At 40.0% G+C, this 25,174-nt stretch overlaps 1 protein-coding gene across 1 annotated transcript in view; it reads right to left on the reverse strand.

The window, feature by feature from the left end:
- The window catches only part of LOC138059941 (coiled-coil domain-containing protein 154-like), a 68,436-nt gene that overhangs the window by 42,934 nt on the left and 328 nt on the right, over window positions 1-25,174 (reverse strand). The gene's annotated exons all lie outside the window — the stretch shown is intronic.

The raw sequence follows: 25,174 nt of genomic DNA on the forward strand, positions 1-25,174 counted from the left end.
AGAAAGAATCCTGAACCGCTGTAAAAGCAAGACTTCAACTTTACAACGCGGACGTCCGAGAAAACTGACAGGTAGACAGGGGCGTTTACTTCTGAGATGCTTGGCCAAATTGCGCGATGAAGATGGCAAGCGATTAGATGCTGTCATTACGAGTCGTGGCCGTCGTATACGATATTAACAAACGATTTCTGTAGAACCAAGAACTATCTTTTGATTATTTCAAAGTTTCTAGAGAGAGAAGCCGTATCACTGCAATATCAGGGCATATAACAGAGTACATTGGGATAAACTATGGTGACTGAACAGAGTTCTCTGTACTGTAATTTGTACTAGTCACTTCAATGGAAATTCACCCGCTAAGCTACAATATATGTTTTGTTACAAAGTTATAGTCTGTTTACAACAACGTTTATAATCATAAGCAACTCAAACATCCATATTTTTGTCCTGTGTTCTTTAGTGTACGCGCCGTAACAGTGGGACCAAACAGGCGACTTATCATAAATCCGAATACGGTTAACCACCTACGATTAACCATTTGCATTCGTAATTTCCCGACAAGCCGAATTGTTGTACTGTCGTTTATGCCATTAAACAAAAATTGTCAACACAAAGTTTCAGTTCACTGCACTTTTGTGCGTATTTCTCCCGTTTCAGTGAAATGGTGAGTCTTGCAATTGGTTAACCGTGCTTTAGCATAATTAATCAGCTATGAATTGCGGATTATTTATAATGACGGTTAACAACTTTGGCTGTTTGCAACATGAAGAGTTTTCAGGGTTGTACAGTTTTCAACTGAATAAACGATTTTACCTATCATGTAAAATAGCATCACAAGTAAACCGATCACTCTAAACCTCCTGCTCTTCAGTACTGGCGCTATGAAATGGTTAATCGTTCGTCTATCAAATGGTTAATCGTTCCTTTCTTCCTATATGTTGTTAATCGTTCGTCTACTTGGCACTTGTTTACCGTAGTTGCAAGTTTCGGAAGCAAACTTCATTTCATAGTGCCTTCACTGTTTACTAAAATCTGCCCTTTTTAAAGAAGGCCCGAGTATAAATTCCGCGAAACGTCACGAGGTACACACTTCTCAATTGCCTTCCACCAAGAACACCGCTGCCCTCCATAGATTATATCTCAGTGCCCAAAATGTACCCATTTCGACACAAGAAGTATCACAACACCGTTACATTTTCAACTGTCTGAACAGAAATGATCTTTTAGTGTTCATCTAAGAACGAGTTAGGAAGTCTCCACCTCGCACACAATTAACAACAACGTTTACAAGAATTGACAACTGTAAATAAATTCTCTTAACCTAATTAAAAGTGAGACCTCCTCGACGAGAAATTATTTCCCTCAAGTTGTTCATTTATTTGAACTACTGGCCTCTCCATACTCGTTTAATATATCTAGCAAAATTCAATCATTTCCATAATATGCATACTCCCCACTTCTACAGACACTTCACATAAATAGCTCCCATGACCTTTTCATTCAATTACTAACTACAGCTCGTGTGACATGCATCTACACAATCTCAGACAAAAATAAAGAGGACACTTCACGCTGCGTAGCAGATTACCCCTTCCCCCTATTCAATGTTGCAAAGAGAACGGCGTTTTTTCCAGGAGCGCGACAGTTTTTACGCCATCAACATTGTCACGGGGGAGGGGGGTTCAAACATGCTTTGGTGTCACGATCTTTTTGACCGGGATTGTGTTGATTACAGATCTGTAGAAAGTTCTAAAGAGATCTCGTTGCGGTTTGGGTGTAATGATATGGATGTGCCACGTTTGTCCTCGCGTCATTTGGGTGAGTGCTCCTATGCTTTGGATGAGGACGATGTGTCTAATTGTTGCCGAATATGTTCTGGAAGATGTTTTCTGTGTAGTTGCAGATGTATTTAGGGAGAGATTGCAACTGCACGATACAGGACTTAGCTGAAAGGGATTAAAATGGTTTCTCGGCGGTGGATTGATAATAACACACGTGCTCGTGTGTATTATTTGAGCCAAGTTAAGGGAATGTCAATTCGAAAAACGGCACTACATTGTAATGTTTCACGTGGAGTTGTTTGGAGAATAATCCAGCGACAGCGCGAGAAAGAATCCTGAACCGCTGTAAAAGCAAGACTTCAACTTTACAACGCGGACGTCCGAGAAAACTGACAGGTAGACAGGGGCGTTTACTTCTGAGATGCTTGGCCAAATTGCGCGATGAAGATGGCAAGCGATTAGATGCTGTCATTACGAGTCGTGGCCGTCGTATACGATATTAACAAACGATTTCTGTAGAACCAAGAACTATCTTTTGATTATTTCAAAGTTTCTAGAGAGAGAAGCCGTATCACTGCAATATCAGGGCATATAACAGAGTACATTGGGATAAACTATGGTGACTGAACAGAGTTCTCTGTACTGTAATTTGTACTAGTCACTTCAATGGAAATTCACCCGCTAAGCTACAATATATGTTTTGTTACAAAGTTATAGTCTGTTTACAACAACGTTTATAATCATAAGCAACTCAAACATCCATATTTTTTGTCCTGTGTTCTTTAGTGTACGCGCCGTAACAGTGGGACCAAACAGGCGACTTATCATAAATCCGAATACGGTTAACCACCTACGATTAACCATTTGCATTCGTAATTTCCCGACAAGCCGAATTGTTGTACTGTCGTTTATGCCATTAAACAAAAATTGTCAACACAAAGTTTCAGTTCACTGCACTTTTGTGCGTATTTCTCCCGTTTCAGTGAAATGGTGAGTCTTGCAATTGGTTAACCGTGCTTTAGCATAATTAATCAGCTATGAAGTGCGGATTATTTATAATGACGGTTAACCACTTTGGCTGTTTGCAACATGAAGAGTTTTCAGGGTTGTACAGTTTTCAACTGAATAAACGATTTTACCTATCATGTAAAATAGCATCACAAGTAAACCGATCACTCTAAACCTCCTGCTCTTCAGTACTGGCGCTATGAAATGGTTAATCGTTCGTCTATCAAATGGTTAATCGTTCCTTTCTTCCTATATGTTGTTAATCGTTCGTCTACTTGGCACTTGTTTACCGTAGTTGCAAGTTTCGGAAGCAAACTTCATTTCATAGTGCCTTCACTGTTTACTAAAATCTGCCCTTTTTAAAGAAGGCCCGAGTATAAATTCCGCGAAACGTCACGAGGTACACACTTCTCAATTGCCTTCCACCAAGAACACCGCTGCCCTCCATAGATTATATCTCAGTGCCCAAAATGTACCCATTTCGACACAAGAAGTATCACAACACCGTTACATTTTCAACTGTCTGAACAGAAATGATCTTTTAGTGTTCATCTAAGAACGAGTTAGGAAGTCTCCACCTCGCACACAATTAACAACAACGTTTACAAGAATTGACAACTGTAAATAAATTCTCTTAACCTAATTAAAAGTGAGACCTCCTTGACGAGAAATTATTTCCCTCAAGTTGTTCATTTATTTGAACTACTGGCCTCTTCATACTCGTTAATATATCTAGCAAAATTCAATCATTTCCATAATATGCATACTCCCCACTTCTACAGACACTTCACATTAATAGCTCCCATGACCTTTTCATTCAATTACTAACTACAGCTTGCGTGACACGCATCTACACAATCTCAGACAAAAATAAAGGGGACAGTTCACGCTGCGTAGCAGATTACCCCTTCCCCCTATTCAATGTTGCAAAGAGAACGGCGTTTTTCCAGGAGCCCGACAGTTTTTACGCCATCAACATTGTCACGGGGGAGGGGGGTTCAAACATGCTTTGGTGTCACGATCTTTTTGACCGGGATTGTGTTGATTACAGATCTGTAGAAAGTTCTAAAGAGATCTCGTTGCGGTTTGGGTGTAATGATATGGATGTGCCACGTTTGTCCTCGCGTCATTTGGGTGAGTGCTCCTATGCTTTGGATGAGGACGATGTGTCTAATTGTTGCCGAATATGTTCTGGAACATGTTTTCTGTGTAGTTGCAGATGTATTTAGGGAGAGATTGCAACTGCACGATACAGGACTTAGCTGAAAGGCGATAAAAATGGTTTCTCGGCGGTGGATTGATAATAACACACGTGCTCGTGTGTATCATTTGAGCCAAGTTAAGGGAATGTCAATTCGAAAAACGGCACTTCATTGTAATGTTTCACGTGGAGTTGTTTGGAGAATAATCCAGCGACAGCGCGAGAAAAAATCCTGAACCGCTGTAAAAGCAAGACTTCAACTTTACAACGCGGACGTCCGAGAAAACTGACAGGTAGACAGGGGCGTTTACTTCTGAGATGCTTGGCCAAATTGCGCGATGAAGATGGCAAGCGATTAGATGCTGTCATTACGAGTCGTGGCCGTCGTATACGATATTAACAAACGATTTCTGTAGAACCAAGAACTATCTTTTGATTATTTCAAAGTTTCTAGAGAGAGAAGCCGTATCACTGCAATATCAGGGCATATAACAGAGTACATTGGGATAAACTATGGTGACTGAACAGAGTTCTCTGTACTGTAATTTGTACTAGTCACTTCAATGGAAATTCACCCGCTAAGCTACAATATATGTTTTGTTACAAAGTTATAGTCTGTTTACAACAACGTTTATAATCATAAGCAACTCAAACATCCATATTTTTGTCCTGTGTTCTTTAGTGTACGCGCCGTAACAGTGGGACCAAACAGGCGACTTATCATAAATCCGAATACGGTTAACCACCTACGATTAACCATTTGCATTCGTAATTTCCCGACAAGCCGAATTGTTGTACTGTCGTTTATGCCATTAAACAAAAATTGTCAACACAAAGTTTCAGTTCACTGCACTTTTGTGCGTATTTCTCCCGTTTCAGTGAAATGGTGAGTCTTGCAATTGGTTAACCGTGCTTTAGCATAATTAATCAGCTATGAATTGCGGATTATTTATAATGACGGTTAACCACTTTGGCTGTTTGCAACATGAAGAGTTTTCAGGGTTGTACAGTTTTCAACTGAATAAACGATTTTACCTATCATGTAAAATAGCATCACAAGTAAACCGATCACTCTAAACCTCCTGCTCTTCAGTACTGGCGCTATGAAATGGTTAATCGTTCGTCTATCAAATGGTTAATCGTTCCTTTCTTCCTATATGTTGTTAATCGTTCGTCTACTTGGCACTTGTTTACCGTAGTTGCAAGTTTCGGAAGCAAACTTCATTTCATAGTGCCTTCACTGTTTACTAAAATCTGCCCTTTTTAAAGAAGGCCCGAGTATAAATTCCGCGAAACGTCACGAGGTACACACTTCTCAATTGCCTTCCACCAAGAACACCGCTGCCCTCCATAGATTATATCTCAGTGCCCAAAATGTACCCATTTCGGCACAAGAAGTATCACAACACCGTTACATTTTCAACTGTCTGAACAGAAATGATCTTTTAGTGTTCATCTAAGAACGAGTTAGGAAGTCTCCACCTCGCACACAATTAACAACAACGTTTACAAGAATTGACAACTGTAAATAAATTCTCTTAACCTAATTAAAAGTGAGACCTCCTTGACGAGAAATTATTTCCCTCAAGTTGTTCATTTATTTGAACTACTGGCCTCTCCATACTCGTTTAATATATCTAGCAAAATTCAATCATTTCCATAATATGCATACTCCCCACTTCTACAGACACTTCACATAAATAGCTCCCATGACCTTTTCATTCAATTACTAACTACAGCTCGCGTGACACGCAGCTACACAATCTCAGACAAAAATAAAGGGGACACTTCACGCTGCGTAGCAGATTACCCCTTCCCCTATTCAATGTTGCAAAGAGAACGGCGTTTTTCCAGGAGCCCGACAGTTTTTACGCCATCAACATTGTCACGGGGGAGGGGGGTTCAAACATGCTTTGGTGTCACGATCTTTTTGACCGGGATTGTGTTGATTACAGATCTGTAGAAAGTTCTAAAGAGATCTCGTTGCGGTTTGGGTGTAATGATATGGATGTGCCACGTTTGTCCTCGCGTCATTTGGGTGAGTGCTCCTATGCTTTGGATGAGGACGATGTGTCTAATTGTTGCCGAATATGTTCTGGAACATGTTTTCTGTGTAGTTGCAGATGTATTTAGGGAGAGATTGCAACTGCACGATACAGGACTTAGCTGAAAGGCGATAAAAATGGTTTCTCGGCGGTGGATTGATAATAACACACGTGCTCGTGTGTATCATTTGAGCCAAGTTAAGGGAATGTCAATTCGAAAAACGGCACTTCATTGTAATGTTTCACGTGGAGTTGTTTGGAGAATAATCCAGCGACAGCGCGAGAAAAAATCCTGAACCGCTGTAAAAGCAAGACTTCAACTTTACAACGCGGACGTCCGAGAAAACTGACAGGTAGACAGGGGCGTTTACTTCTGAGATGCTTGGCCAAATTGCGCGATGAAGATGGCAAGCGATTAGATGCTGTCATTACGAGTCGTGGCCGTCGTATACGATATTAACAAACGATTTCTGTAGAACCAAGAACTATCTTTTGATTATTTCAAAGTTTCTAGAGAGAGAAGCCGTATCACTGCAATATCAGGGCATATAACAGAGTACATTGGGATAAACTATGGTGACTGAACAGAGTTCTCTGTACTGTAATTTGTACTAGTCACTTCAATGGAAATTCACCCGCTAAGCTACAATATATGTTTTGTTACAAAGTTATAGTCTGTTTACAACAACGTTTATAATCATAAGCAACTCAAACATCCATATTTTTGTCCTGTGTTCTTTAGTGTACGCGCCGTAACAGTGGGACCAAACAGGCGACTTATCATAAATCCGAATACGGTTAACCACCTACGATTAACCATTTGCATTCGTAATTTCCCGACAAGCCGAATTGTTGTACTGTCGTTTATGCCATTAAACAAAAATTGTCAACACAAAGTTTCAGTTCACTGCACTTTTGTGCGTATTTCTCCCGTTTCAGTGAAATGGTGAGTCTTGCAATTGGTTAACCGTGCTTTAGCATAATTAATCAGCTATGAATTGCGGATTATTTATAATGACGGTTAACAACTTTGGCTGTTTGCAACATGAAGAGTTTTCAGGGTTGTACAGTTTTCAACTGAATAAACGATTTTACCTATCATGTAAAATAGCATCACAAGTAAACCGATCACTCTAAACCTCCTGCTCTTCAGTACTGGCGCTATGAAATGGTTAATCGTTCGTCTATCAAATGGTTAATCGTTCCTTTCTTCCTATATGTTGTTAATCGTTCGTCTACTTGGCACTTGTTTACCGTAGTTGCAAGTTTCGGAAGCAAACTTCATTTCATAGTGCCTTCACTGTTTACTAAAATCTGCCCTTTTTAAAGAAGGCCCGAGTATAAATTCCGCGAAACGTCACGAGGTACACACTTCTCAATTGCCTTCCACCAAGAACACCGCTGCCCTCCATAGATTATATCTCAGTGCCCAAAATGTACCCATTTCGACACAAGAAGTATCACAACACCGTTACATTTTCAACTGTCTGAACAGAAATGATCTTTTAGTGTTCATCTAAGAACGAGTTAGGAAGTCTCCACCTCGCACACAATTAACAACAACGTTTACAAGAATTGACAACTGTAAATAAATTCTCTTAACCTAATTAAAAGTGAGACCTCCTTGACGAGAAATTATTTCCCTCAAGTTGTTCATTTATTTGAACTACTGGCCTCTCCATACTCGTTTAATATATCTAGCAAAATTCAATCATTTCCATAATATGCATACTCCCCACTTGTACAGACACTTCACATAAATAGCTCCCATGACCTTTTCATTCAATTACTAACTACAGCTCGCGTGACACGCAGCTACACACATGTGTTGATTACAGAACTGTAGAAAGTTCTACAGAGATCTCGTTGCGGTTTGGTTGTAAAGATATGGATGTGCCACGTTTGTCCTCGCGTCATTTGGGTGAGTGCTCCTATGCTTTGGATGAGGACTATGTGTCTAATTGTTGCCGAATATGTTCTGGAACATGTTTTCTGTGTAGTTGCAGATGTATTTAGGGAGAGATTGCAACTGCACGATACAGGACTTAGCTGAAAGGCGATAAAAATGGTTTCTCGGCGGTGGATTGATAATAACACACGTGCTCGTGTGTATCATTTGAGCCAAGTTAAGGGAATGTCAATTCGAAAAACGGCACTTCATTGTAATGTTTCACGTGGAGTTGTTTGGAGAATAATCCAGCGACAGCGCGAGAAAAAATCCTGAACCGCTGTAAAAGCAAGACTTCAACTTTACAACGCGGACGTCCGAGAAAACTGACAGGTAGACAGGGGCGTTTACTTCTGAGATGCTTGGCCAAATTGCGCGATGAAGATGGCAAGCGATTAGATGCTGTCATTACGAGTCGTGGCCGTCGTATACGATATTAACAAACGATTTCTGTAGAACCAAGAACTATCTTTTGATTATTTCAAAGTTTCTAGAGAGAGAAGCCGTATCACTGCAATATCAGGGCATATAACAGAGTACATTGGGATAAACTATGGTGACTGAACAGAGTTCTCTGTACTGTAATTTGTACTAGTCACTTCAATGGAAATTCACCCGCTAAGCTACAATATATGTTTTGTTACAAAGTTATAGTCTGTTTACAACAACGTTTATAATCATAAGCAACTCAAACATCCATATTTTTTGTCCTGTGTTCTTTAGTGTACGCGCCGTAACAGTGGGACCAAACAGGCGACTTATCATAAATCCGAATACGGTTAACCACCTACGATTAACCATTTGCATTCGTAATTTCCCGACAAGCCGAATTGTTGTACTGTCGTTTATGCCATTAAACAAAAATTGTCAACACAAAGTTTCAGTTCACTGCACTTTTGTGCGTATTTCTCCCGTTTCAGTGAAATGGTGAGTCTTGCAATTGGTTAACCGTGCTTTAGCATAATTAATCAGCTATGAAGTGCGCATTATTTATAATGACGGTTAACAAGTTTGGCTGTTTGCAACATGAAGAGTTTTCAGGGTTGTACAGTTTTCAACTGAATAAACGATTTTACCTATCATGTAAAATAGCATCACAAGTAAACCGATCACTCTAAACCTCCTGCTCTTCAGTACTGGCGCTATGAAATGGTTAATCGTTCGTCTATCAAATGGTTAATCGTTCCTTTCTTCCTATATGTTGTTAATCGTTCGTCTACTTGGCACTTGTTTACCGTAGTTGCAAGTTTCGGAAGCAAACTTCATTTCATAGTGCCTTCACTGTTTACTAAAATCTGCCCTTTTTAAAGAAGGCCCGAGTATAAATTCCGCGAAACGTCACGAGGTACACACTTCTCAATTGCCTTCCACCAAGAACACCGCTGCCCTCCATAGATTATATCTCAGTGCCCAAAATGTACCCATTTCGGCACAAGAAGTATCACAACACCGTTACATTTTCAACTGTCTGAACAGAAATGATCTTTTAGTGTTCATCTAAGAACGAGTTAGGAAGTCTCCACCTCGCACACAATTAACAACAACGTTTACAAGAATTGACAACTGTAAATAAATTCTCTTAACCTAATTAAAAGTGAGACCTCCTTGACGAGAAATTATTTCCCTCAAGTTGTTCATTTATTTGAACTACTGGCCTCTCCATACTCGTTTAATATATCTAGCAAAATTCAATCATTTCCATAATATGCATACTCCCCACTTCTACAGACACTTCACATAAATAGCTCCCATGACCTTTTCATTCAATTACTAACTACAGCTCGTGTGACACGCATCTACACAATCTCAGACAAAAATAAAGGGGACACTTCACGCTGCGTAGCAGATTACCCCTTCCCCCTATTCAATGTTGCAAAGAGAACGGCGTTTTTCCAGGAGCCCGACAGTTTTTACGCCATCAACATTGTCACGGGGGAGGGGGGTTCAAACATGCTTTGGTGTCACGATCTTTTTGACCGGGATTGTGTTGATTACAGATCTGTAGAAAGTTCTAAAGAGATCTCGTTGCGGTTTGGGTGTAATGATATGGATGTGCCACGTTTGTCCTCGCGTCATTTGGGTGAGTGCTCCTATGCTTTGGATGAGGACGATGTGTCTAATTGTTGCCGAATATGTTCTGGAACATGTTTTCTGTGTAGTTGCAGATGTATTTAGGGAGAGATTGCAACTGCACGATACAGGACTTAGCTGAAAGGCGATAAAAATGGTTTCTCGGCGGTGGATTGATAATAACACACGTGCTCGTGTGTATCATTTGAGCCAAGTTAAGGGAATGTCAATTCGAAAAACGGCACTTCATTGTAATGTTTCACGTGGAGTTGTTTGGAGAATAATCCAGCGACAGCGCGAGAAAAAATCCTGAACCGCTGTAAAAGCAAGACTTCAACTTTACAACGCGGACGTCCGAGAAAACTGACAGGTAGACAGGGGCGTTTACTTCTGAGATGCTTGGCCAAATTGCGCGATGAAGATGGCAAGCGATTAGATGCTGTCATTACGAGTCGTGGCCGTCGTATACGATATTAACAAACGATTTCTGTAGAACCAAGAACTATCTTTTGATTATTTCAAAGTTTCTAGAGAGAGAAGCCGTATCACTGCAATATCAGGGCATATAACAGAGTACATTGGGATAAACTATGGTGACTGAACAGAGTTCTCTGTACTGTAATTTGTACTAGTCACTTCAATGGAAATTCACCCGCTAAGCTACAATATATGTTTTGTTACAAAGTTATAGTCTGTTTACAACAACGTTTATAATCATAAGCAACTCAAACATCCATATTTTTTGTCCTGTGTTCTTTAGTGTACGCGCCGTAACAGTGGGACCAAACAGGCGACTTATCATAAATCCGAATACGGTTAACCACCTACGATTAACCATTTGCATTCGTAATTTCCCGACAAGCCGAATTGTTGTACTGTCGTTTATGCCATTAAACAAAAATTGTCAACACAAAGTTTCAGTTCACTGCACTTTTGTGCGTATTTCTCCCGTTTCAGTGAAATGGTGAGTCTTGCAATTGGTTAACCGTGCTTTAGCATAATTAATCAGCTATGAAGTGCGAATTATTTATAATGACGGTTAACAACTTTGGCTGTTTGCAACATGAAGAGTTTTCAGGGTTGTACAGTTTTCAACTGAATAAACGATTTTACCTATCATGTAAAATAGCATCACAAGTAAACCGATCACTCTAAACCTCCTGCTCTTCAGTACTGGCGCTATGAAATGGTTAATCGTTCGTCTATCAAATGGTTAATCGTTCCTTTCTTCCTATATGTTGTTAATCGTTCGTCTACTTGGCACTTGTTTACCGTAGTTGCAAGTTTCGGAAGCAAACTTCATTTCATAGTGCCTTCACTGTTTACTAAAATCTGCCCTTTTTAAAGAAGGCCCGAGTATAAATTCCGCGAAACGTCACGAGGTACACACTTCTCAATTGCCTTCCACCAAGAACACCGCTGCCCTCCATAGATTATATCTCAGTGCCCAAAATGTACCCATTTCGACACAAGAAGTATCACAACACCGTTACATTTTCAACTGTCTGAACAGAAATGATCTTTTAGTGTTCATCTAAGAACGAGTTAGGAAGTCTCCACCTCGCACACAATTAACAACAACGTTTACAAGAATTGACAACTGTAAATAAATTCTCTTAACCTAATTAAAAGTGAGACCTCCTCGACGAGAAATTATTTCCCTCAAGTTGTTCATTTATTTGAACTACTGGCCTCTGCGTACTCGTTTAATATATCTAGCAAAATTCAATCATTTCCATAATATGCATACACCCCACTTGTACAGACACTTCACATAAATAGCTCCCATGACCTTTTCATTCACTAACTAACTCGCCTGACACGCAACTACACAATCTCAGACAAAAATAAAGGGGACACTTCACGCTGCGTAGCAGATTACCCCTTCCCCCTATTCAATGTTGCAAAGAGAACGGCGTTTTTCCAGGAGCCCGACAGTTTTTACGCCATCAACATTGTCACGGGGGAGGGGGGTTCAAACATGCTTTGGTGTCACGATCTTTTTGACCGGGATTGTGTTGATTACAGATCTGTAGAAAGTTCTAAAGAGATCTCGTTGCGGTTTGGGTGTAATGATATGGATGTGCCACGTTTGTCCTCGCGTCATTTGGGTGAGTGCTCCTATGCTTTGGATGAGGACGATGTGTCTAATTGTTGCCGAATATGTTCTGGAACATGTTTTCTGTGTAGTTGCAGATGTATTTAGGGAGAGATTGCAACTGCACGATACAGGACTTAGCTGAAAGGCGATAAAAATGGTTTCTCGGCGGTGGATTGATAATAACACACGTGCTCGTGTGTATCATTTGAGCCAAGTTAAGGGAATGTCAATTCGAAAAACGGCACTTCATTGTAATGTTTCACGTGGAGTTGTTTGGAGAATAATCCAGCGACAGCGCGAGAAAAAATCCTGAACCGCTGTAAAAGCAAGACTTCAACTTTACAACGCGGACGTCCGAGAAAACTGACAGGTAGACAGGGGCGTTTACTTCTGAGATGCTTGGCCAAATTGCGCGATGAAGATGGCAAGCGATTAGATGCTGTCATTACGAGTCGTGGCCGTCGTATACGATATTAACAAACGATTTCTGTAGAACCAAGAACTATCTTTTGATTATTTCAAAGTTTCTAGAGAGAGAAGCCGTATCACTGCAATATCAGGGCATATAACAGAGTACATTGGGATAAACTATGGTGACTGAACAGAGTTCTCTGTACTGTAATTTGTACTAGTCACTTCAATGGAAATTCACCCGCTAAGCTACAATATATGTTTTGTTACAAAGTTATAGTCTGTTTACAACAACGTTTATAATCATAAGCAACTCAAACATCCATATTTTTGTCCTGTGTTCTTTAGTGTACGCGCCGTAACAGTGGGACCAAACAGGCGACTTATCATAAATCCGAATACGGTTAACCACCTACGATTAACCATTTGCATTCGTAATTTCCCGACAAGCCGAATTGTTGTACTGTCGTTTATGCCATTAAACAAAAATTGTCAACACAAAGTTTCAGTTCACTGCACTTTTGTGCGTATTTCTCCCGTTTCAGTGAAATGGTGAGTCTTGCAATTGGTTAACCGTGCTTTAGCATAATTAATCAGCTATGAATTGCGGATTATTTATAATGACGGTTAACCACTTTGGCTGTTTGCAACATGAAGAGTTTTCAGGGTTGTACAGTTTTCAACTGAATAAACGATTTTACCTATCATGTAAAATAGCATCACAAGTAAACCGATCACTCTAAACCTCCTGCTCTTCAGTACTGGCGCTATGAAATGGTTAATCGTTCGTCTATCAAATGGTTAATCGTTCCTTTCTTCCTATATGTTGTTAATCGTTCGTCTACTTGGCACTTGTTTACCGTAGTTGCAAGTTTCGGAAGCAAACTTCATTTCATAGTGCCTTCACTGTTTACTAAAATCTGCCCTTTTTAAAGAAGGCCCGAGTATAAATTCCGCGAAACGTCACGAGGTACACACTTCTCAATTGCCTTCCACCAAGAACACCGCTGCCCTCCATAGATTATATCTCAGTGCCCAAAATGTACCCATTTCGACACAAGAAGTATCACAACACCGTTACATTTTCAACTGTCTGAACAGAAATGATCTTTTAGTGTTCATCTAAGAACGAGTTAGGAAGTCTCCACCTCGCACACAATTAACAACAACGTTTACAAGAATTGACAACTGTAAATAAATTCTCTTAACCTAATTAAAAGTGAGACCTCCTTGACGAGAAATTATTTCCCTCAAGTTGTTCATTTATTTGAACTACTGGCCTCTTCATACTCGTTAAATATATCTAGCAAAATTCAATCATTTCCATAATATGCATACTCCCCACTTCTACAGACACTTCACATAAATAGCTCCCATGACCTTTTCATTCAATTACTAACTACAGCTCGCGTGACACGCAGCTACACACATGTGTTGATTACAGAACTGTAGAAAGTTCTACAGAGATCTCGTTGCGGTTTGGTTGTAAAGATATGGATGTGCCACGTTTGTCCTCGCGTCATTTGGGTGAGTGCTCCTATGCTTTGGATGAGGAATATGTGTCTAATTGTTGCCGAATATGTTCTGGAACATGTTTTCTGTGTAGTTGCAGATGTATTTAGGGAGAGATTGCAACTGCACGATACAGGACTTAGCTGAAAGGCGATAAAAATGGTTTCTCGGCGGTGGATTGATAATAACACACGTGCTCGTGTGTATCATTTGAGCCAAGTTAAGGGAATGTCAATTCGAAAAACGGCACTTCATTGTAATGTTTCACGTGGAGTTGTTTGGAGAATAATCCAGCGACAGCGCGAGAAAAAATCCTGAACCGCTGTAAAAGCAAGACTTCAACTTTACAACGCGGACGTCCGAGAAAACTGACAGGTAGACAGGGGCGTTTACTTCTGAGATGCTTGGCCAAATTGCGCGATGAAGATGGCAAGCGATTAGATGCTGTCATTACGAGTCGTGGCCGTCGTATACGATATTAACAAACGATTTCTGTAGAACCAAGAACTATCTTTTGATTATTTCAAAGTTTCTAGAGAGAGAAGCCGTATCACTGCAATATCAGGGCATATAACAGAGTACATTGGGATAAACTATGGTGACTGAACAGAGTTCTCTGTACTGTAATTTGTACTAGTCACTTCAATGGAAATTCACCCGCTAAGCTACAATATATGTTTTGTTACAAAGTTATAGTCTGTTTACAACAACGTTTATAATCATAAGCAACTCAAACATCCATATTTTTTGTCCTGTGTTCTTTAGTGTACGCGCCGTAACAGTGGGACCAAACAGGCGACTTATCATAAATCCGAATACGGTTAACCACCTACGATTAACCATTTGCATTCGTAATTTCCCGACAAGCCGAATTGTTGTACTGTCGTTTATGCCATTAAACAAAAATTGTCAACACAAAGTTTCAGTTCACTGCACTTTTGTGCGTATTTCTCCCGTTTCAGTGAAATGGTGAGTCTTGCAATTGGTTAACCGTGCTTTAGCATAATTAATCAGCTATGAATTTCGTATTATTTATAATGACGGTTAAAAAATTTGTCTGTTTGCAACATGAAGAGTTTTCAGGGTTGTACAGTTTTCAACTGAATAAACGATTTTACCTATCATGTAAAATAGCATCACAAGTAAACCGATCACTCTAAACCTCCTGCTCTTCAGTACTGGCGCTATGAAATGGTTAATCGTTCGTCTATCAAATGGTTAATCGTTCCTTTCTTCCTATATGTTGTTAATCGTTCGTCTACTTGGCACTTGTTTACCGTAGTTGCAAGTTTCGGAAGCAAACTTCATTTCATAGTGCCTTCACTGTTTACTAAAATCTGCCCTTTTTAAAGAAGGCCCGAGTATAAATTCCGCGAAACGTCACGAGGTACACACTTCTCAATTGCCTTCCACCAAGAACACCGCTGCCCTCCATAGATTATATCTCAGTGCCCAAAATGTACCCATTTCGACACAAGAAGTATCACAACACCGTTACATTTTCAACTGTCTGAACAGAAATGATCTTTTAGTGTTCATCTAAGAACGAGTTAGGAAGTCTCCACCTCGCACACAATTAACAACAACGTTTACAAGAATTGACAACTGTAAATAAATTCTCTTAACCTAATTAAAAGTGAGACCTCCTTGACGAGAAATTATTTCCCTCAAGTTGTTCATTTATTTGAACTACTGGCCTCTCCATACTCGTTTAATATATCTAGCAAAATTCAATCATTTCCATAATATGCATACTCCCCACTTCTACAGACACTTCACATAAATAGCTCCCATGACCTTTTCATTCAATTACTAACTACAGCTCGCGTGACACGCATCTACACAATCTCAGACAAAAATAAAGGGGAGACTTCACGCTGCGTAGCAGATTACCCCTTCCCCCTATTCAATGTTGCAAAGAGAACGGCGTTTTTCCAGGAGCCCGACAGTTTTTACGCCATCAACATTGTCACGGGGGAGGGGGGTTCAAACATGCTTTGGTGTCACGATCTTTTTGACCGGGATTGTGTTGATTACAGATCTGTAGAAAGTTCTAAAGAGATCTCGTTGCGGTTTGGGTGTAATGATATGGATGTGCCACGTTTGTCCTCGCGTCATTTGGGTGAGTGCTCCTATGCTTTGGATGAGGACGATGTGTCTAATTGTTGCCGAATATGTTCTGGAACATGTTTTCTGTGTAGTTGCAGATGTATTTAGGGAGAGATTGCAACTGCACGATACAGGACTTAGCTGAAAGGCGATAAAAATGGTTTCTCGGCGGTGGATTGATAATAACACACGTGCTCGTGTGTATCATTTGAGCCAAGTTAAGGGAATGTCAATTCGAAAAACGGCACTTCATTGTAATGTTTCACGTGGAGTTGTTTGGAGAATAATCCAGCGACAGCGCGAGAAAAAATCCTGAACCGCTGTAAAAGCAAGACTTCAACTTTACAACGCGGACGTCCGAGAAAACTGACAGGTAGACAGGGGCGTTTACTTCTGAGATGCTTGGCCAAATTGCGCGATGAAGATGGCAAGCGATTAGATGCTGTCATTACGAGTCGTGGCCGTCGTATACGATATTAACAAACGATTTCTGTAGAACCAAGAACTATCTTTTGATTATTTCAAAGTTTCTAGAGAGAGAAGCCGTATCACTGCAATATCAGGGCATATAACAGAGTACATTGGGATAAACTATGGTGACTGAACAGAGTTCTCTGTACTGTAATTTGTACTAGTCACTTCAATGGAAATTCACCCGCTAAGCTACAATATATGTTTTGTTACAAAGTTATAGTCTGTTTACAACAACGTTTATAATCATAAGCAACTCAAACATCCATATTTTTTGTCCTGTGTTCTTTAGTGTACGCGCCGTAACAGTGGGACCAAACAGGCGACTTATCATAAATCCGAATACGGTTAACCACCTACGATTAACCATTTGCATTCGTAATTTCCCGACAAGCCGAATTGTTGTACTGTCGTTTATGCCATTAAACAAAAATTGTCAACACAAAGTTTCAGTTCACTGCACTTTTGTGCGTATTTCTCCCGTTTCAGTGAAATGGTGAGTCTTGCAATTGGTTAACCGTGCTTTAGCATAATTAATCAGCTATGAAGTGCGAATTATTTATAATGACGGTTAACAACTTTGGCTGTTTGCAACATGAAGAGTTTTCAGGGTTGTACAGTTTTCAACTGAATAAACGATTTTACCTATCATGTAAAATAGCATCACAAGTAAACCGATCACTCTAAACCTCCTGCTCTTCAGTACTGGCGCTATGAAATGGTTAATCGTTCGTCTATCAAATGGTTAATCGTTCCTTTCTTCCTATATGTTGTTAATCGTTCGTCTACTTGGCACTTGTTTACCGTAGTTGCAAGTTTCGGAAGCAAACTTCATTTCATAGTGCCTTCACTGTTTACTAAAATCTGCCCTTTTTAAAGAAGGCCCGAGTATAAATTCCGCGAAACGTCACGAGGTACACACTTCTCAATTGCCTTCCACCAAGAACACCGCTGCCCTCCATAGATTATATCTCAGTGCCCAAAATGTACCCATTTCGACACAAGAAGTATCACAACACCGTTACATTTTCAACTGTCTGAACAGAAATGATCTTTTAGTGTTCATCTAAGAACGAGTTAGGAAGTCTCCACCTCGCACACAATTAACAACAACGTTTACAAGAATTGACAACTGTAAATAAATTCTCTTAACCTAATTAAAAGTGAGACCTCCTTGACGAGAAATTATTTCCCTCAAGTTGTTCATTTATTTGAACTACTGGCCTCTCCATACTCGTTTAATATATCTAGCAAAATTCAATCATTTCCATAATCTGCATGCTCCCCACTGCTACAGACACTTCACATAAATAGCTCCCATGACCTTTTCATTCAATTACTAACTACAGCTCGCGTGACACGCATCTACACAATCTCAGACAAAAATAAAGGGGACACTTCACGCTGCGTAGCAGATTACCCCTTCCCCTATTCAATGTTGCAAAGAGAACGGCGTTTTTCCAGGAGCCCGACAGTTTTTACGCCATCAACATTGTCACGGGGAGGGGGGTTCAAACATGCTTTGGTGTCACGATCTTTTTGACCGGGATTGTGTTGATTACAGATCTGTAGAAAGTTCTAAAGAGATCTCGTTGCGGTTTGGGTGTAATGATATGGATGTGCCACGTTTGTCCTCGCGTCATTTGGGTGAGTGCTCCTATGCTTTGGATGAGGACGATGTGTCTAATTGTTGCCGAATATGTTCTGGAACATGTTTTCTGTGTAGTTGCAGATGTATTTAGGGAGAGATTGCAACTGCACGATACAGGACTTAGCTGAAAGGCGATAAAAATGGTTTCTCGGCGGTGGATTGATAATAACACACGTGCTCGTGTGTATCATTTGAGCCAAGTTAAGGGAATGTCAATTCGAAAAACGGCACTTCATTGTAATGTTTCACGTGGAGTTGTTTGGAGAATAATCCAGCGACAGCGCGAGAAAAAATCCTGAACCGCTGTAAAAGCAAGACTTCAACTTTACAACGCGGACGTCCGAGAAAACTGACAGGTAGACAGGGGCGTTTACTTCTGAGATGCTTGGCCAAATTGCGCGATGAAGATGGCAAGCGATTAGATGCTGTCATTACGAGTCGTGGCCGTCGTATACGATATTAACAAACGATTTCTGTAGAACCAAGAACTATCTTTTGATTATTTCAAAGTTTCTAGAGAGAGAAGCCGTATCACTGCAATATCAGGGCATATAACAGAGTACATTGGGATAAACTATGGTGACTGAACAGAGTTCTCTGTACTGTAATTTGTACTAGTCACTTCAATGGAAATTCACCCGCTAAGCTACAATATATGTTTTGTTACAAAGTTATAGTCTGTTTACAACAACGTTTATAATCATAAGCAACTCAAACATCCATATTTTTTGTCCTGTGTTCTTTAGTGTACGCGCCGTAACAGTGGGACCAAACAGGCGACTTATCATAAATCCGAATACGGTTAACCACCTACGATTAACCATTTGCATTCGTAATTTCCCGACAAGCCGAATTGTTGTACTGTCGTTTATGCCATTAAACAAAAATTGTCAACACAAAGTTTCAGTTCACTGCACTTTTGTGCGTATTTCTCCCGTTTCAGTGAAATGGTGAGTCTTGCAATTGGTTAACCGTGCTTTAGCATAATTAATCAGCTATGAAGTGCGAATTATTTATAATGACGGTTAACAACTTTGGCTGTTTGCAACATGAAGAGTTTTCAGGGTTGTACAGTTTTCAACTGAATAAACGATTTTACCTATCATGTAAAATAGCATCACAAGTAAACCGATCACTCTAAACCTCCTGCTCTTCAGTACTGGCGCTATGAAATGGTTAATCGTTCGTCTATCAAATGGTTAATCGTTCCTTTCTTCCTATATGTTGTTAATCGTTCGTCTACTTGGCACTTGTTTACCGTAGTTGCAAGTTTCGGAAGCAAACTTCATTTCATAGTGCCTTCACTGTTTACTAAAATCTGCCCTTTTTAAAGAAGGCCCGAGTATAAATTCCGCGAAACGTCACGAGGTACACACTTCTCAATTGCCTTCCACCAAGAACACCGCTGCCCTCCATAGATTATATCTCAGTGCCCAAAATGTACCCATTTCGACACAAGAAGTATCACAACACCGTTACATTTTCAACTGTCTGAACAGAAATGATCTTTTAGTGTTCATCTAAGAACGAGTTAGGAAGTCTCCACCTCGCACACAATTAACAACAACGTTTACAAGAATTGACAACTGTAAATAAATTCTCTTAACCTAATTAAAAGTGAGACCTCCTTGACGAGAAATTATTTCCCTCAAGTTGTTCATTTATTTGAACTACTGGCCTCTCCATACTCGTTTAATATATCTAGCAAAATTCAATCATTTCCATAATATGCATACTCCCCACTTCTACAGACACTTCACATAAATAGCTCCCATGACCTTTTCATTCACTAACTAACTCGCCTGACACGCAACTACACAATCTCAGACAAAAATAAAGGGGACACTTCACGCTGCGTAGCAGATTACCCCTTCCCCCTATTCAATGTTGCAAAGAGAACGGCGTTTTTCCAGGAGCCCGACAGTTTTTACGCCATCAACATTGTCACGGGGGAGGGGGGTTCAAACATGCTTTGGTGTCACGATCTTTTTGACCGGGATTGTGTTGATTACAGATCTGTAGAAAGTTCTAAAGAGATCTCGTTGCGGTTTGGGTGTAATGATATGGATGTGCCACGTTTGTCCTCGCGTCATTTGGGTGAGTGCTCCTATGCTTTGGATGAGGACGATGTGTCTAATTGTTGCCGAATATGTTCTGGAACATGTTTTCTGTGTAGTTGCAGATGTATTTAGGGAGAGATTGCAACTGCACGATACAGGACTTAGCTGAAAGGCGATAAAAATGGTTTCTCGGCGGTGGATTGATAATAACACACGTGCTCGTGTGTATCATTTGAGCCAAGTTAAGGGAATGTCAATTCGAAAAACGGCACTTCATTGTAATGTTTCACGTGGAGTTGTTTGGAGAATAATCCAGCGACAGCGCGAGAAAAAATCCTGAACCGCTGTAAAAGCAAGACTTCAACTTTACAACGCGGACGTCCGAGAAAACTGACAGGTAGACAGGGGCGTTTACTTCTGAGATGCTTGGCCAAATTGCGCGATGAAGATGGCAAGCGATTAGATGCTGTCATTACGAGTCGTGGCCGTCGTATACGATATTAACAAACGATTTCTGTAGAACCAAGAACTATCTTTTGATTATTTCAAAGTTTCTAGAGAGAGAAGCCGTATCACTGCAATATCAGGGCATATAACAGAGTACATTGGGATAAACTATGGTGACTGAACAGAGTTCTCTGTACTGTAATTTGTACTAGTCACTTCAATGGAAATTCACCCGCTAAGCTACAATATATGTTTTGTTACAAAGTTATAGTCTGTTTACAACAACGTTTATAATCATAAGCAACTCAAACATCCATATTTTTTGTCCTGTGTTCTTTAGTGTACGCGCCGTAACAGTGGGACCAAACAGGCGACTTATCATAAATCCGAATACGGTTAACCACCTACGATTAACCATTTGCATTCGTAATTTCCCGACAAGCCGAATTGTTGTACTGTCGTTTATGCCATTAAACAAAAATTGTCAACACAAAGTTTCAGTTCACTGCACTTTTGTGCGTATTTCTCCCGTTTCAGTGAAATGGTGAGTCTTGCAATTGGTTAACCGTGCTTTAGCATAATTAATCAGCTATGAAGTGCGAATTATTTATAATGACGGTTAACAACTTTGGCTGTTTGCAACATGAAGAGTTTTCAGGGTTGTACAGTTTTCAACTGAATAAACGATTTTACCTATCATGTAAAATAGCATCACAAGTAAACCGATCACTCTAAACCTCCTGCTCTTCAGTACTGGCGCTATGAAATGGTTAATCGTTCGTCTATCAAATGGTTAATCGTTCCTTTCTTCCTATATGTTGTTAATCGTTCGTCTACTTGGCACTTGTTTACCGTAGTTGCAAGTTTCGGAAGCAAACTTCATTTCATAGTGCCTTCACTGTTTACTAAAATCTGCCCTTTTTAAAGAAGGCCCGAGTATAAATTCCGCGAAACGTCACGAGGTACACACTTCTCAATTGCCTTCCACCAAGAACACCGCTGCCCTCCATAGATTATATCTCAGTGCCCAAAATGTACCCCTTTCGGCACAAGAAGTATCACAACACCGTTACATTTTCAACTGTCTGAACAGAAATGATCTTTTAGTGTTCATCTAAGAACGAGTTAGGAAGTCTCCACCTCGCACACAATTAACAACAACGTTTACAAGAATTGACAACTGTAAATAAATTCTCTTAACCTAATTAAAAGTGAGACCTCCTTGACGAGAAATTATTTCCCTCAAGTTGTTCATTTATTTGAACTACTGGCCTCTCCATACTCGTTTAATATATCTAGCAAAATTCAATCATTTCCATAATATGCATACTCCCCACTTCTACAGACACTTCACATAAATAGCTCCCATGACCTTTTCATTCAATTACTAACTACAGCTTGCGTGACACGCATCTACACAATCTCAGACAAAAATAAAGGGGACACTTCACGCTGCGTAGCAGATTACCCCTTCCCCCTATTCAATGTTGCAAAGAGAACGGCGTTTTTCCAGGAGCCCGACAGTTTTTACGCCATCAACATTGTCACGGGGGAGGGGGGTTCAAACATGCTTTGGTGTCACGATCTTTTTGACCGGGATTGTGTTGATTACAGATCTGTAGAAAGTTCTAAAGAGATCTCGTTGCGGTTTGGGTGTAATGATATGGATGTGCCACGTTTGTCCTCGCGTCATTTGGGTGAGTGCTCCTATGCTTTGGATGAGGACGATGTGTCTAATTGTTGCCGAATATGTTCTGGAACATGTTTTCTGTGTAGTTGCAGATGTATTTAGGGAGAGATTGCAACTGCACGATACAGGACTTAGCTGAAAGGCGATAAAAATGGTTTCTCGGCGGTGGATTGATAATAACACACGTGCTCGTGTGTATCATTTGAGCCAAGTTAAGGGAATGTCAATTCGAAAAACGGCACTTCATTGTAATGTTTCACGTGGAGTTGTTTGGAGAATAATCCAGCGACAGCGCGAGAAAAAATCCTGAACCGCTGTAAAAGCAAGACTTCAACTTTACAACGCGGACGTCCGAGAAAACTGACAGGTAGACAGGGGCGTTTACTTCTGAGATGCTTGGCCAAATTGCGCGATGAAGATGGCAAGCGATTAGATGCTGTCATTACGAGTCGTGGCCGTCGTATACGATATTAACAAACGATTTCTGTAGAACCAAGAACTATCTTTTGATTATTTCAAAGTTTCTAGAGAGAGAAGCCGTATCACTGCAATATCAGGGCATATAACAGAGTACATTGGGATAAACTATGGTGACTGAACAGAGTTCTCTGTACTGTAATTTGTACTAGTCACTTCAATGGAAATTCACCCGCTAAGCTACAATATATGTTTTGTTACAAAGTTATAGTCTGTTTACAACAACGTTTATAATCATAAGCAACTCAAACATCCATATTTTTTGTCCTGTGTTCTTTAGTGTACGCGCCGTAACAGTGGGACCAAACAGGCGACTTATCATAAATCCGAATACGGTTAACCACCTACGATTAACCATTTGCATTCGTAATTTCCCGACAAGCCGAATTGTTGTACTGTCGTTTATGCCATTAAACAAAAATTGTCAACACAAAGTTTCAGTTCACTGCACTTTTGTGCGTATTTCTCCCGTTTCAGTGAAATGGTGAGTCTTGCAATTGGTTAACCGTGCTTTAGCATAATTAATCAGCTATGAAGTGCGAATTATTTATAATGACGGTTAACAACTTTGGCTGTTTGCAACATGAAGAGTTTTCAGGGTTGTACAGTTTTCAACTGAATAAACGATTTTACCTATCATGTAAAATAGCATCACAAGTAAACCGATCACTCTAAACCTCCTGCTCTTCAGTACTGGCGCTATGAAATGGTTAATCGTTCGTCTATCAAATGGTTAATCGTTCCTTTCTTCCTATATGTTGTTAATCGTTCGTCTACTTGGCACTTGTTTACCGTAGTTGCAAGTTTCGGAAGCAAACTTCATTTCATAGTGCCTTCACTGTTTACTAAAATCTGCCCTTTTTAAAGAAGGCCCGAGTATAAATTCCGCGAAACGTCACGAGGTACACACTTCTCAATTGCCTTCCACCAAGAACACCGCTGCCCTCCATAGATTATATCTCAGTGCCCAAAATGTACCCATTTCGACACAAGAAGTATCACAACACCGTTACATTTTCAACTGTCTGAACAGAAATGATCTTTTAGTGTTCATCTAAGAACGAGTTAGGAAGTCTCCACCTCGCACACAATTAACAACAACGTTTACAAGAATTGACAACTGTAAATAAATTCTCTTAACCTAATTAAAAGTGAGACCTCCTTGACGAGAAATTATTTCCCTCAAGTTGTTCATTTATTTGAACTACTGGCCTATTCATACTCGTTTAATATATCTAGCAAAATTCAATCATTTCCATAATATGCATACTCCCCACTTCTACAGACACTTCACATAAATAGCTCCCATGACCTTTTCATTCAATTACTAACTACAGCTTGCGTGACACGCATCTACACAATCTCAGACAAAAATAAAGAGGACACTTCACGCTGCGTAGCAGATTACCCCTTCCCCCTATTCAATGTTGCAAAGAGAACGGCGTTTTTCCAGGAGCCCGACAGTTTTTACGCCATCAACATTGTCACGGGGGAGGGGGGTTCAAACATGCTTTGGTGTCACGATCTTTTTGACCGGGATTGTAGAGACAGATTAAAATAACGCCGGCTTCACAATGATCGAAGTCTCCTTGTTTTATCTAGCAGTATATTTCAGAAATCCTTAGAAAAATTGGAAATTCTATTATGCAACATGGTAAAATTAATTGTTTCTTTTTGCGTCAGGTGGTTTCACAATAAATTCTTTTTTCTCAGAGGTCAATTACCGGTGGATTTGCCACGGAGTACGTAGCAATTCTTTCAACACCTTAGAATTTATGACTTGAAGAAAAAGTCTTTACCAGAATGCACAATTGACATTGTTCACCTGAGGCTCAGTCATATGCGGTAATTTGAATTATATAGTTTTAAATCGGAATCATCAAGAATATTAAGGACGGTGCCTACTATTGTTATTGCGCATACGTTCTATGCATCTCGAGATACTCGGGTTTCCTATCGGTGATACTTACTAATTCAGGGATATTTTTGCGCGGTTTAAAACTATTCCGAGAAAGTAGATCTTAGTAAGTACTCTTGGTATCCAAAGACAAAATTGGGGATAACCATGCTTTTTCGAGAGATAATTAAGCTTCCATTTGAGAAAGAACGCCATACGTTATTTTGTATTTTAAAGCTTTTTACAAATATTATTCAGGAATTATCTTTGAAAAATGCGGGGTTACCCCCAATTT

The sequence above is a fragment of the Montipora capricornis genome, chromosome 8, assembly GCF_036669925.1.
Source record: "Montipora capricornis isolate CH-2021 chromosome 8, ASM3666992v2, whole genome shotgun sequence".
Lineage (NCBI taxonomy): Eukaryota > Metazoa > Cnidaria > Anthozoa > Scleractinia > Acroporidae > Montipora > Montipora capricornis.